This window comes from Eucalyptus grandis, chromosome 8 (genome assembly GCF_016545825.1).
Source record: "Eucalyptus grandis isolate ANBG69807.140 chromosome 8, ASM1654582v1, whole genome shotgun sequence".
In the NCBI taxonomy this organism is placed as follows: Eukaryota; Viridiplantae; Streptophyta; class Magnoliopsida; order Myrtales; family Myrtaceae; genus Eucalyptus; species Eucalyptus grandis.
The window spans coordinates 47306652-47315549 of NC_052619.1; the positions used below are offsets into that span (position 1 = coordinate 47306652).

Below are 8898 nucleotides of genomic sequence, written 5' to 3' on the forward strand. Positions count from 1 at the left end.
GTCTGTATATAAAGTCTGAATGTGTTGTGTCTGAAGAGACTTTTCAATTTGGACATAAGTCTGAACATATCAATCCTTAGAGTCTGTTGCTGAACATACTTAGCCTTAAGGTTTAGACACAATCTGAATAAGTTCAGCTTCAACATATAGTCTATATTCTGGTTCTTCCAAGTATAAATCTTGATAATATCCTTTATACATTCTATCATCTACATAGCTCATTACTCAACCATTAAACACGTTAGTAACCTTTGATTTATATTTGTCATCTTCAAAACATCATAAGGAATTTTCTTAAAACGACCAACCAAAGCCAAATGTCGCTAGAGTTTGGCCAATCTATGGGAGCATAAGGCAAACCTTCACCCGAGCTATAAGGTTCAACATGATGTAGGTCCAAGTTGTTCGGCTTCATTGCTTGTTATGTTGAAACTTAATTCCCCATTACTTGCTTCCCTTTCTCCATAATGCTCTTGAGTTAATGTAACGCGGTGACCTAGTAGAAAAGAAGCCTTCTTAGGCCCATTTGGTTCAGTTTTGGAGAAATGTCATTGGGAGAATGCAAATACCTTTGAAGTAAAGGGGTTTCCGAAATGTTAGATTGTTTGGTAACTATAATTGAAAAGTGATTTAGGGAAATGCAAGACTATTTGGTAAACATATATTTGAAAAGCCTTTTAGTGTGACCAAATTAAGTTTTTTAGTTTTAGTATTTTTAAAATTGCAAAAAGAAACAATGACTATATAACATTTTACATTTTCATGTTGAGAGTAATGTAAATGATATATATTAGTAAATTTATTTAAAAATCATATTAAAAGAATTTGATTATAGATTAGATGCAAAGCTAAAAAAATTAAGTTTTTAGTTTTAATATATTTAAAATTGCAAAAAGAAATAATGACTATATAACATTTTACATTTCATGTTGAGAGTAATGTAAAAGATATATATTAGTAAATTTATTTAAAAATTATATTAAAAGAATTTGATTATAAATTAGATGCAAATCTCAACTTTTGGCCTAGGGTTCTTTTAGGTTTGTTTTCAACTTTGAATATATATATTTTTAAATTATTGTAGTATTAATCATCTTCATTAATTAATGATCATTCTAGTGTATTGATAAAAAGTTGGGCTATTGATTGTCAAAAGATAAAAATGACAAAAAAAAAAAAAGGTGAACCCAACATTTGCAAAGGGTTATTATTATTATTTTTAAAATAAAAATAAAATCCGATGAAATTCCATCGCTGATCAATGATAGTTGGGGTGTTGAGAAGATGATTAGTTTAAAAAAAAAAAAAAAAGTCAATGGATGAATAGTAGATGTGGACTTGCATTTCCGAAATGCTGAAAGCCTCAGCCCAAAGCAGGTCCCCACTTGCTTTGGGCTTTTAGCATTTCAAAGGCCAGCATTTGGCCAAGGACATCTCCAAATGCTAAACGAAACACCTAAATTTTTTTCCAATGAGCTTTTAGCCCTGAAACCCCGTGGGAATGCTGAACCAAACGGGGCCTTAGAACAACATAAAATGTGATAGCATAATGCTAAAATTCACTACTTGATAACATAAATACCTCCTATCATCAAAATGCCCTAATCCCCGTAGGTATTTGGTCAAAATAGGCTCTTGAAATGCAAGAGACAAAAACCCCATCCACTAGTTCAAAAGAAAGATTGAAACCTTAGGAAGGTAATCACTAACAAGAGCGACAATATTCAAGTTCAAAATGTCAAGACCAGTAAAAATGACACGACAAACAAAATTGTCCAAAAATTTAATGTGAGAAATGAGTTAGAGCCTAAAACATTCTTTCACATGGAAAAAAAAAAAATCTAAAACTCCAAGAAAAGTCGAAAATAAATGAGAAAAGAAGTACAAATGAGACCTTTATGCAAAGACCTAATGATGATGAGAAGATCACAGAGCCAAGAAAGAACATAGAAGATCATAAAGACATAGGCAATGGGTACATTGCAAAAACTTTAGCCAGAAAGCTTGAAATGAAGACCTTTACCTTGAGACTTTGAGGTTGAGGGAGGTTGAGGATGGTTGAGAGCTTTATGGGTTTGTGTTCTAGCTTTCGTTTCTTGTTCTCTTGAGCTTTTTTGAAATTGAGATGGAGATGAAGATACTATCTTAGGGTGCGTTTGGTTCAACATTTTCAAGGGGCTTTCAATCTCTAAAGTCCCTTAGGGAAATGCTGGACTGTTTGGCACTTATTTCAAAGGAGCTTTCACTTCAAAGTTAGTATTGAGAAGACTAAAAGCTCAAAACTAGTCTCAACTAGCTTTGGGCTTTCAGCATTTAGTTAAATGAGGAAAATCATTTTTTTCTTCCAAAACTACCCTCATCAATTTTTCAAAATTCCAATTTTGTCCTTCATTAGTGTTTTTTTTTTTTTTTTTTTCAAAAAGGACCAATCCCTTCACTGTCAGTGAGCTAGATTTGGTGCCAACGGCCGTTGATCGAGGTCCCTTGATGTTGGGCGACCTCCAGCGGGGTCGCCCAAGGTCGTGTGACCTTTGGCAACCCTCGGTTGGGTCACGTGACCTAGGCGACATGCAACCTAGGTGACCGCTACCCAAGTCTCGCGGCCTTAGGTGGCCCTCAACTGGGTGTCACGAGGGTTGCGTGACAACGACTATCGATCACGCGACACCCAAGCAACGGTCGCCTAGGTTGCACAACCCAAGTGGCATGCGACCCAGACAATCGCCGCCTAGGTCTTGTGACCTTGGCTTGGGTGTGGCGAGGTTTGCACAATGGCAACCATCAGTTGCGCGACCCTCGCGACACCCAAGCGGCATCACTTGGGTTGTGCGACCCTCGCTGAGGGTCGTGCGACCTCTGATGGCCCTCGACTAGGTCGCATGACCCTCATTGGAGGTCGCCAAACATCAGGCAACCTCGATCGACGGCACCAAATTTGGCTTGTCGGCTGCCGTAGCCCTTTGCCAGTCTAGTGAAGGGTTCGATCATTTTTCGAAAAAAAAAAATATCTACATATAATATCCATAACCCATTGCAATTTTTTTTTTTTTTTGCCAAACACACATTCAACTTAAAGTCCATTTACAAAGAGGTTTTAATCAAACACAATTTGCATTTCCTCAAATAATTTTTACTTTTAGCATTTGTATTATACCCAAAGCCCATTTACAAAGCTGAACCAAATACACCCTTAGTAGTATTGCAAACCACAATGACACCTTCACCCCTACACGGGCATGCCCATTAGTCAGGGTCTGTTTTCCACTTTTGGGACTACAATCGATTTTAATTTGCAGTGAAGTCTGAGTAGACACCAGAAAGGTATCATGATTTTTATTAATGAGCTTCACGACAATTCAAGTGACATCTTTATCTTTTGTTCTTGTTTTGACGATAAGCAGTTACTGATGAATGGCACTATTTGAAAATCTACTTGCAATCCCTCTCTTGACCTGGTTTTTTGGAACATAGTTGGGGTTGCAGAAAGGCAATTATTTTCGCAGATTAGTGATAATGTTTGGATTTGATTGATGTAGATTCACACCGGAAAATGGAAAAAAAAAATGTCAACAAACAACATGACTCGACATCCATTTGTGTAGCCACTGGTTGAGAGAATGAATAGTGTTTGCTTATCCTCACCCTTTGACTAGGATGCTCCGTTGAGGGAACCTTCCTCTAGCTGAATGAAGCGAAGAATGTTTCAACACAACTTCCAGAAATTGCGAATGGCTTGCCTGTGAAGCCATACATAGTGAAATGGTCACGGAGGCACACAAGAAGATATACAAACCTATCTCGATATATGTGTATTCTAATGGTACAGTAATAGAGACCGGCAGGGACGTGAAAATTCTATTTTTCCCCTGCATTGGTGATGTTGCAATAGCTTAGTTTTCTAAGAGAGGCCAAAAACAACTCTGGGAAAACCTTTTCTTGTATCATCAAATTTGTTGACATTGAAACTCGCAGAGTTTGGTCTAGGCAATTTCCATTGGTTCAACCAATAGGACTGGCTTATCTTGTAAGTGGTGTGGAGAAATTTGAAAACATATGAAACTAATTGAACTACTAAAAGTTCAGTTTGTTCATTTGGCTTTTCATATTGTGTCGGTTCAGTTTGGTTATCGGAGAAAACAAAAAAGAATGATATATCAACTTTTTGTGTTACTGGTTGCTATTGTTTAACAAAAGTGGATCTTGCACGAATTGAACAACCTGAATACCTAGAAGTCAATGGTAGATCAAAGATTTCATATAGTTATCTAAAGGCAAAAGATCGCTTCAAGTGCCAAAAGTTGGCACTAAGGATCACTTAAGTGCCAAAACTTACGAAAGTAACACTTAAGTGCTAAAATCGGAGAGAACTAGATTACTTTAGCGCCACTTTGGCCAAAATCCGGCCAAAACATTGACGTATCAATTTTTCGGTTAAGCGAGTGCAAAATAGCGTCGTTTTGCACGCTGACGTGGCCAAATAATGCAAAAATGATGTTGTTTTGGCGCTGACGCGGTAACAAATTTAATATAATTTAATTTAAAACTAAATTTATTTAAAACATTTAAAAATACAAATACAAATATTAAAAATATTTTAAAAATAGAAAAAAAGGGGAGGCGGCTGAGGGCTCAGCCCTCAACCATTGCTGCCTCCCACCGCCTAGGGCCCGCGACCCCGGTTGACCCTCCCTCCTTCGTTGTCGACTCTTCCTAGCGGTGGCGGTCAGCCGCCTTCCTTTAAAAAAAAATTATTTTTTTAATATTTGTATTTGTATTTTTAAATGTTTTAAATAAATTTAATTTAATTAATTTTTATATTAAAATTTTTACCACGTTAGCACCAAAATGACACCGTTTTGCATTCGCTTCGCCTTAGGAAAATTGACATGTCAGTGTTTTGACTGGATTTTGGCCAAAGTGGTACTTAAGTGATCAATTTCTCTCCAATTTTGGCACTTAAATGTTACTTTCATAAGTTTTGGCACTTAAGTGTCCCTTTGTGCCAACTTATGGTACTCCAGGGGTTAACACATCGTTATCTAAACATTCACCAAATTCAGTATCAAGTCCCAGGACTTCCCACAGGTCATGTGCCTCACAAGCATTGGACGAGTCGCAACTTTGGTCAATAGAAATCTCGTTGCTATGTCAGAGCCACAAGTTGAATCCTTGCATGTATCACTTGTACTGTCATCTTCAGTTTCAACGAAGATAAGCCAATTAAATAGTATTATGGGCGGGCCAAGATGACTCTGCTGTGGCAAGATCAATTAGAAATCAGCACGACCTCAACACAAACTTATCTAGATATCTTGCGGCAATGTAGACTTCGTGAGCACACTAAAGGCTACTGGCTCTAGGGGTGAGCGTGGTTTCCAGATAGAACCAGGAACCGGAGCACCGAACCGGAGGTTCCGGTTCGGTTCTAGGTTCCAAGGAGGGAGGTTCCGGTTCCCGGTTCTATTTTTTTGGAAACCGGCGGTTCCCGGTTCGGTTTCGGTTCCTGGAACCAGAACCGGAACCGGAAACCCTAATTTCAATTTTTTACTTCCCCCTTCTATTCTTCCTTCTCCCTCCTCTCGCGACTCCCCTCTGTTTTAGTTTTAGGGTTCCTTCACTCTCTCCTGAGCGTTCTCCCTGTCCACTCCAGTGTCCCCACTCTCTCGACGCCGACTCAGCTCGCTCCTCTCGACACCACTCACCACTCTCAATGCCGCTCCCCCTCCCCTCGACTGCGCTCGACGTCGCTTGGTCCTTCGACGCCCACTCGACGCCTCTTAGCCCCTTGACGCCCGCTCAATGTCCGCTTGACGCCTCTTGGCCGCTCGACGCCGCTCGGCCCGCTCGGCTCCTCGACGCCCGCTCGACGCCGCTCAGCCCCCTTGATGCCCTTGACGCCCGCTCGATGCCTCTCGGCCCCTTGAAGCCCCCTCGACGCCGCTCGGCCCCTCGACGCCGCGCGACCCCCTCGACGCTCGCTCGACCCCCTCGACACCGCCCGATGTCCCTTGATACCGCTCACTGCCCTCGACACCGAATAAACTTGCCTCCTCCAGCCTCAATCACAGGTCCAATCTCTTGTTGTTTCTGTTCTTCATTGTCAAATCTTAGTTACTTGGTGCTCGGTCTTATACTTGTGAAACGAATATAACACTAAATTTTCTCATGAAAAAAAATATAGAGCAAATGAACTTTTGTTTGTCCTGTGGGTCATTTGATGCCATGATCTTGCTTTCAGTTTGTTTCATAATGAAAAATGATTGTGTATGCCAAATTAATATGCAGGGGACTTGTGAATGATACGTACAAGATGGACCTCATTCTTGTGCATCCTCCTCACTTGATTGCACTGGCTTGCATATACATTGCAAGCGTATACAAAGACAAGGACACTACCTCATGGTTTGAAGAGCTTCACGTTGACATGAATGTTTTGAGTTTGAATCTCTTAAGTTTTCTTTCTTTTTCATATCTATACCCATTGCATAAGCCTAAAGAAGATTATCTTCGTTTTTCCTTGTATGTCTCTGAGGCCCTTATGGCTGGACTTGCTGCTGGTGTAGCACAATCCCTTATAAGCTCTCCATTTGAACTTCTCAAACTACGTTCACAGGTGACCACTGCTTCTCGTGTTTCATCCTCTGCATACATCAGAGCAGAGCCAGCTGCTTCACCTGTAATTGAAATGTTACTAAAAGGATATAGCCCAGATAAGCGAGTCTTGAGCGAGTATGTTGGCTTTTTGTCCACCTTAACCACCAAGCATCCTAATATGGCAGCCGCCTAGCAAGAGTACCCATGGATGATGACTGGGTCTAGCAGGCCACCTTCTATATGTGATAAAAGAGGCCATCAGACATCATTTCTTTGGAAGGTTGGTAAGCACTATGGAGAGGGCTCCGATCTAGAATTGCTTGAGATTCCTTTTATGCAGGCATATTCTTTTCTAATTGGCAATTCATGCACCGAGCTATGCTTGACTGGAAGGCAGTAGGGATGGATCCTAAACCAAGGTCTTGAAACTCAGTTCCACTTATCTTTCAAGGATTTATATGATTGAGAAATTTTCATTGCTTTTATGTGAGTGAACTGTTAAAGATATCTTGCTAAATTTTATTGCAATCCAGGTATCTTCTTTAAAGAGGATTTGGAATATGAAAGTAGTAGATAGCTTTATCCTTATTATTATGCCAATTTCCCTTGATTCTTTCTCTCTTATCACTATAGAATTTTCTTTAGACCTACAAATTAGTTTTTCATATGATTTATCAATTGAAAACTGTCAATTATTCCTATTTTTATTTTCAGGGTACTTGATGTGCATTCTTGAAGAGAAACTTGATGAAATGACCTTAGCAAGGCTTGAAGATTTTGAATATGTTGTGAGTTCATTCTCCATTAAATGCTTAAGTCATCCAATTGCACAATGAGGATGAGGCTGAATATGATGTTGATGTGTCTGCTGATTTGGATAATACCAATTATTTGGTATCCAGAAACCAGATGGATAACTCAATAAATTCACTTATTGAGAGTTTCTAGGCCTTGATTGCAATCGTTGCTAGCTTGGAAATCAGCCACCGTGGGATTTGGAATTTTTTTAGGTATGCTGTGTTCTTTTTCCCTACTCTAACCTTTGTACCATGAAGCAGAAGAATCCAATGACATACCTGATGGAACACTGCTGATCTTTTTACAGGCAGAAACAGTTCCTGATGGATTCATGCTCAATGTTGTGCAAAGGGAGGACCTGGCATCGCCAAATAGAAGCGGGACTACAGCTGTGAAGTCCCCAAATGCTTGCAACTGGATTCGCTGGAGAAGGAGATGGATGTGTGTTCGACATCTGAATTTTTTTAGGTATGCTGTTGGTACTTTTTTTTTAGTCTGATATAGCAAAACTAAGTTTGCTTGTAAACTTAAGAGTGGTTTGGAATATCACAATGCTGGCTTATAACATCAGACACAGCTTTTCCTTAGGATCTTACCTAATGGCCGGACTGAGCAATTGTTGCACAATTTACCCTGAAAATGAAACCAAAAAAAGGAGACCCAAAAAAAAAAAAAAAAAAAAAAAAAAAGAACCCGTAAGAACCCGGGAACCGACCCGGAACTGCGATAGGGTAGGTTCCAGGTTCTTGGTTCTCGACGGTAAGTTCCAGGTTCCAAAATGAGGAACCCGTACCCAAGGGTAGGTTTCGGGTTCCAGGCGAAACCCGTAAGGAACCGAGAACCGCTCACCCCTAATTGGCTCTATCACCAGCCCAAAACGAAAAAGTCTTGTGGTCTGTACTGCAGTGCCAAATTATCATAAAGTAAAATGCCGCTATTCATAGCAAACATCGACATATGCTTAAGCAAAGGGACATACCAAGCAGCACAAAATTACATATTTCCCTTGTTTTCTCTTTCTCTGCACTCTTTAATTGATTCCCTTCGAAAACTTGCTACCAGATTTGGCATTCGGAAAATGCCTCTCATGATCCATCCACCTTGCAAAATCAATTTGGTCTGATCTGAGAATTTCCCTAATTGGAATGTGACACTTGTCGATCTTGTTAATGTTGATGATAAGCAATTGGTTAATGAATTGAATTAGCAGGAAATTTAATCACCCGCAGTCCCTTTTTGTATCAAGTTTCCTTAGAACAAGAGGTGGGGGTTGGAGAGTCGCATGTTCTAATGCAAGAACTAACAATGTCCTCGCAAGTACTCTGCAATGCAACATTACGAGTTGTTCTGCTACCTGCGAATTGTATGCACTCCTTTCGTTCAAATACATTGGGCAAGTTCTCCAAGTCCTCAACTTACAAAGCTTTACGCCAATATCGGATGAAAACCCGAATTTCTAAGCATGACTGCCCGCAATTCCCTTCATTCTTAAGCTGGAAATCAGTT

General features: G+C 39.9%; 1 long non-coding RNA gene across 2 annotated transcripts; it reads left to right on the forward strand.

Annotated features, from left to right (window-relative positions):
- The first annotated feature begins 5568 nt into the window (after nt 1-5568).
- Nucleotides 5569-7979, forward strand: LOC120286862. Of its 2 annotated transcripts, XR_005545580.1 has the most exons (5): nt 5569-6068; nt 6286-7013; nt 7309-7382; nt 7497-7604; nt 7700-7979. It is a non-coding gene; the product is annotated as an uncharacterized LOC120286862 (long non-coding RNA). The 2 variants fall into 2 exon arrangements; XR_005545579.1 differs by having other exon boundaries at nt 7309-7604.
- The last annotated feature ends 919 nt before the right edge of the window (nt 7980-8898 follow it).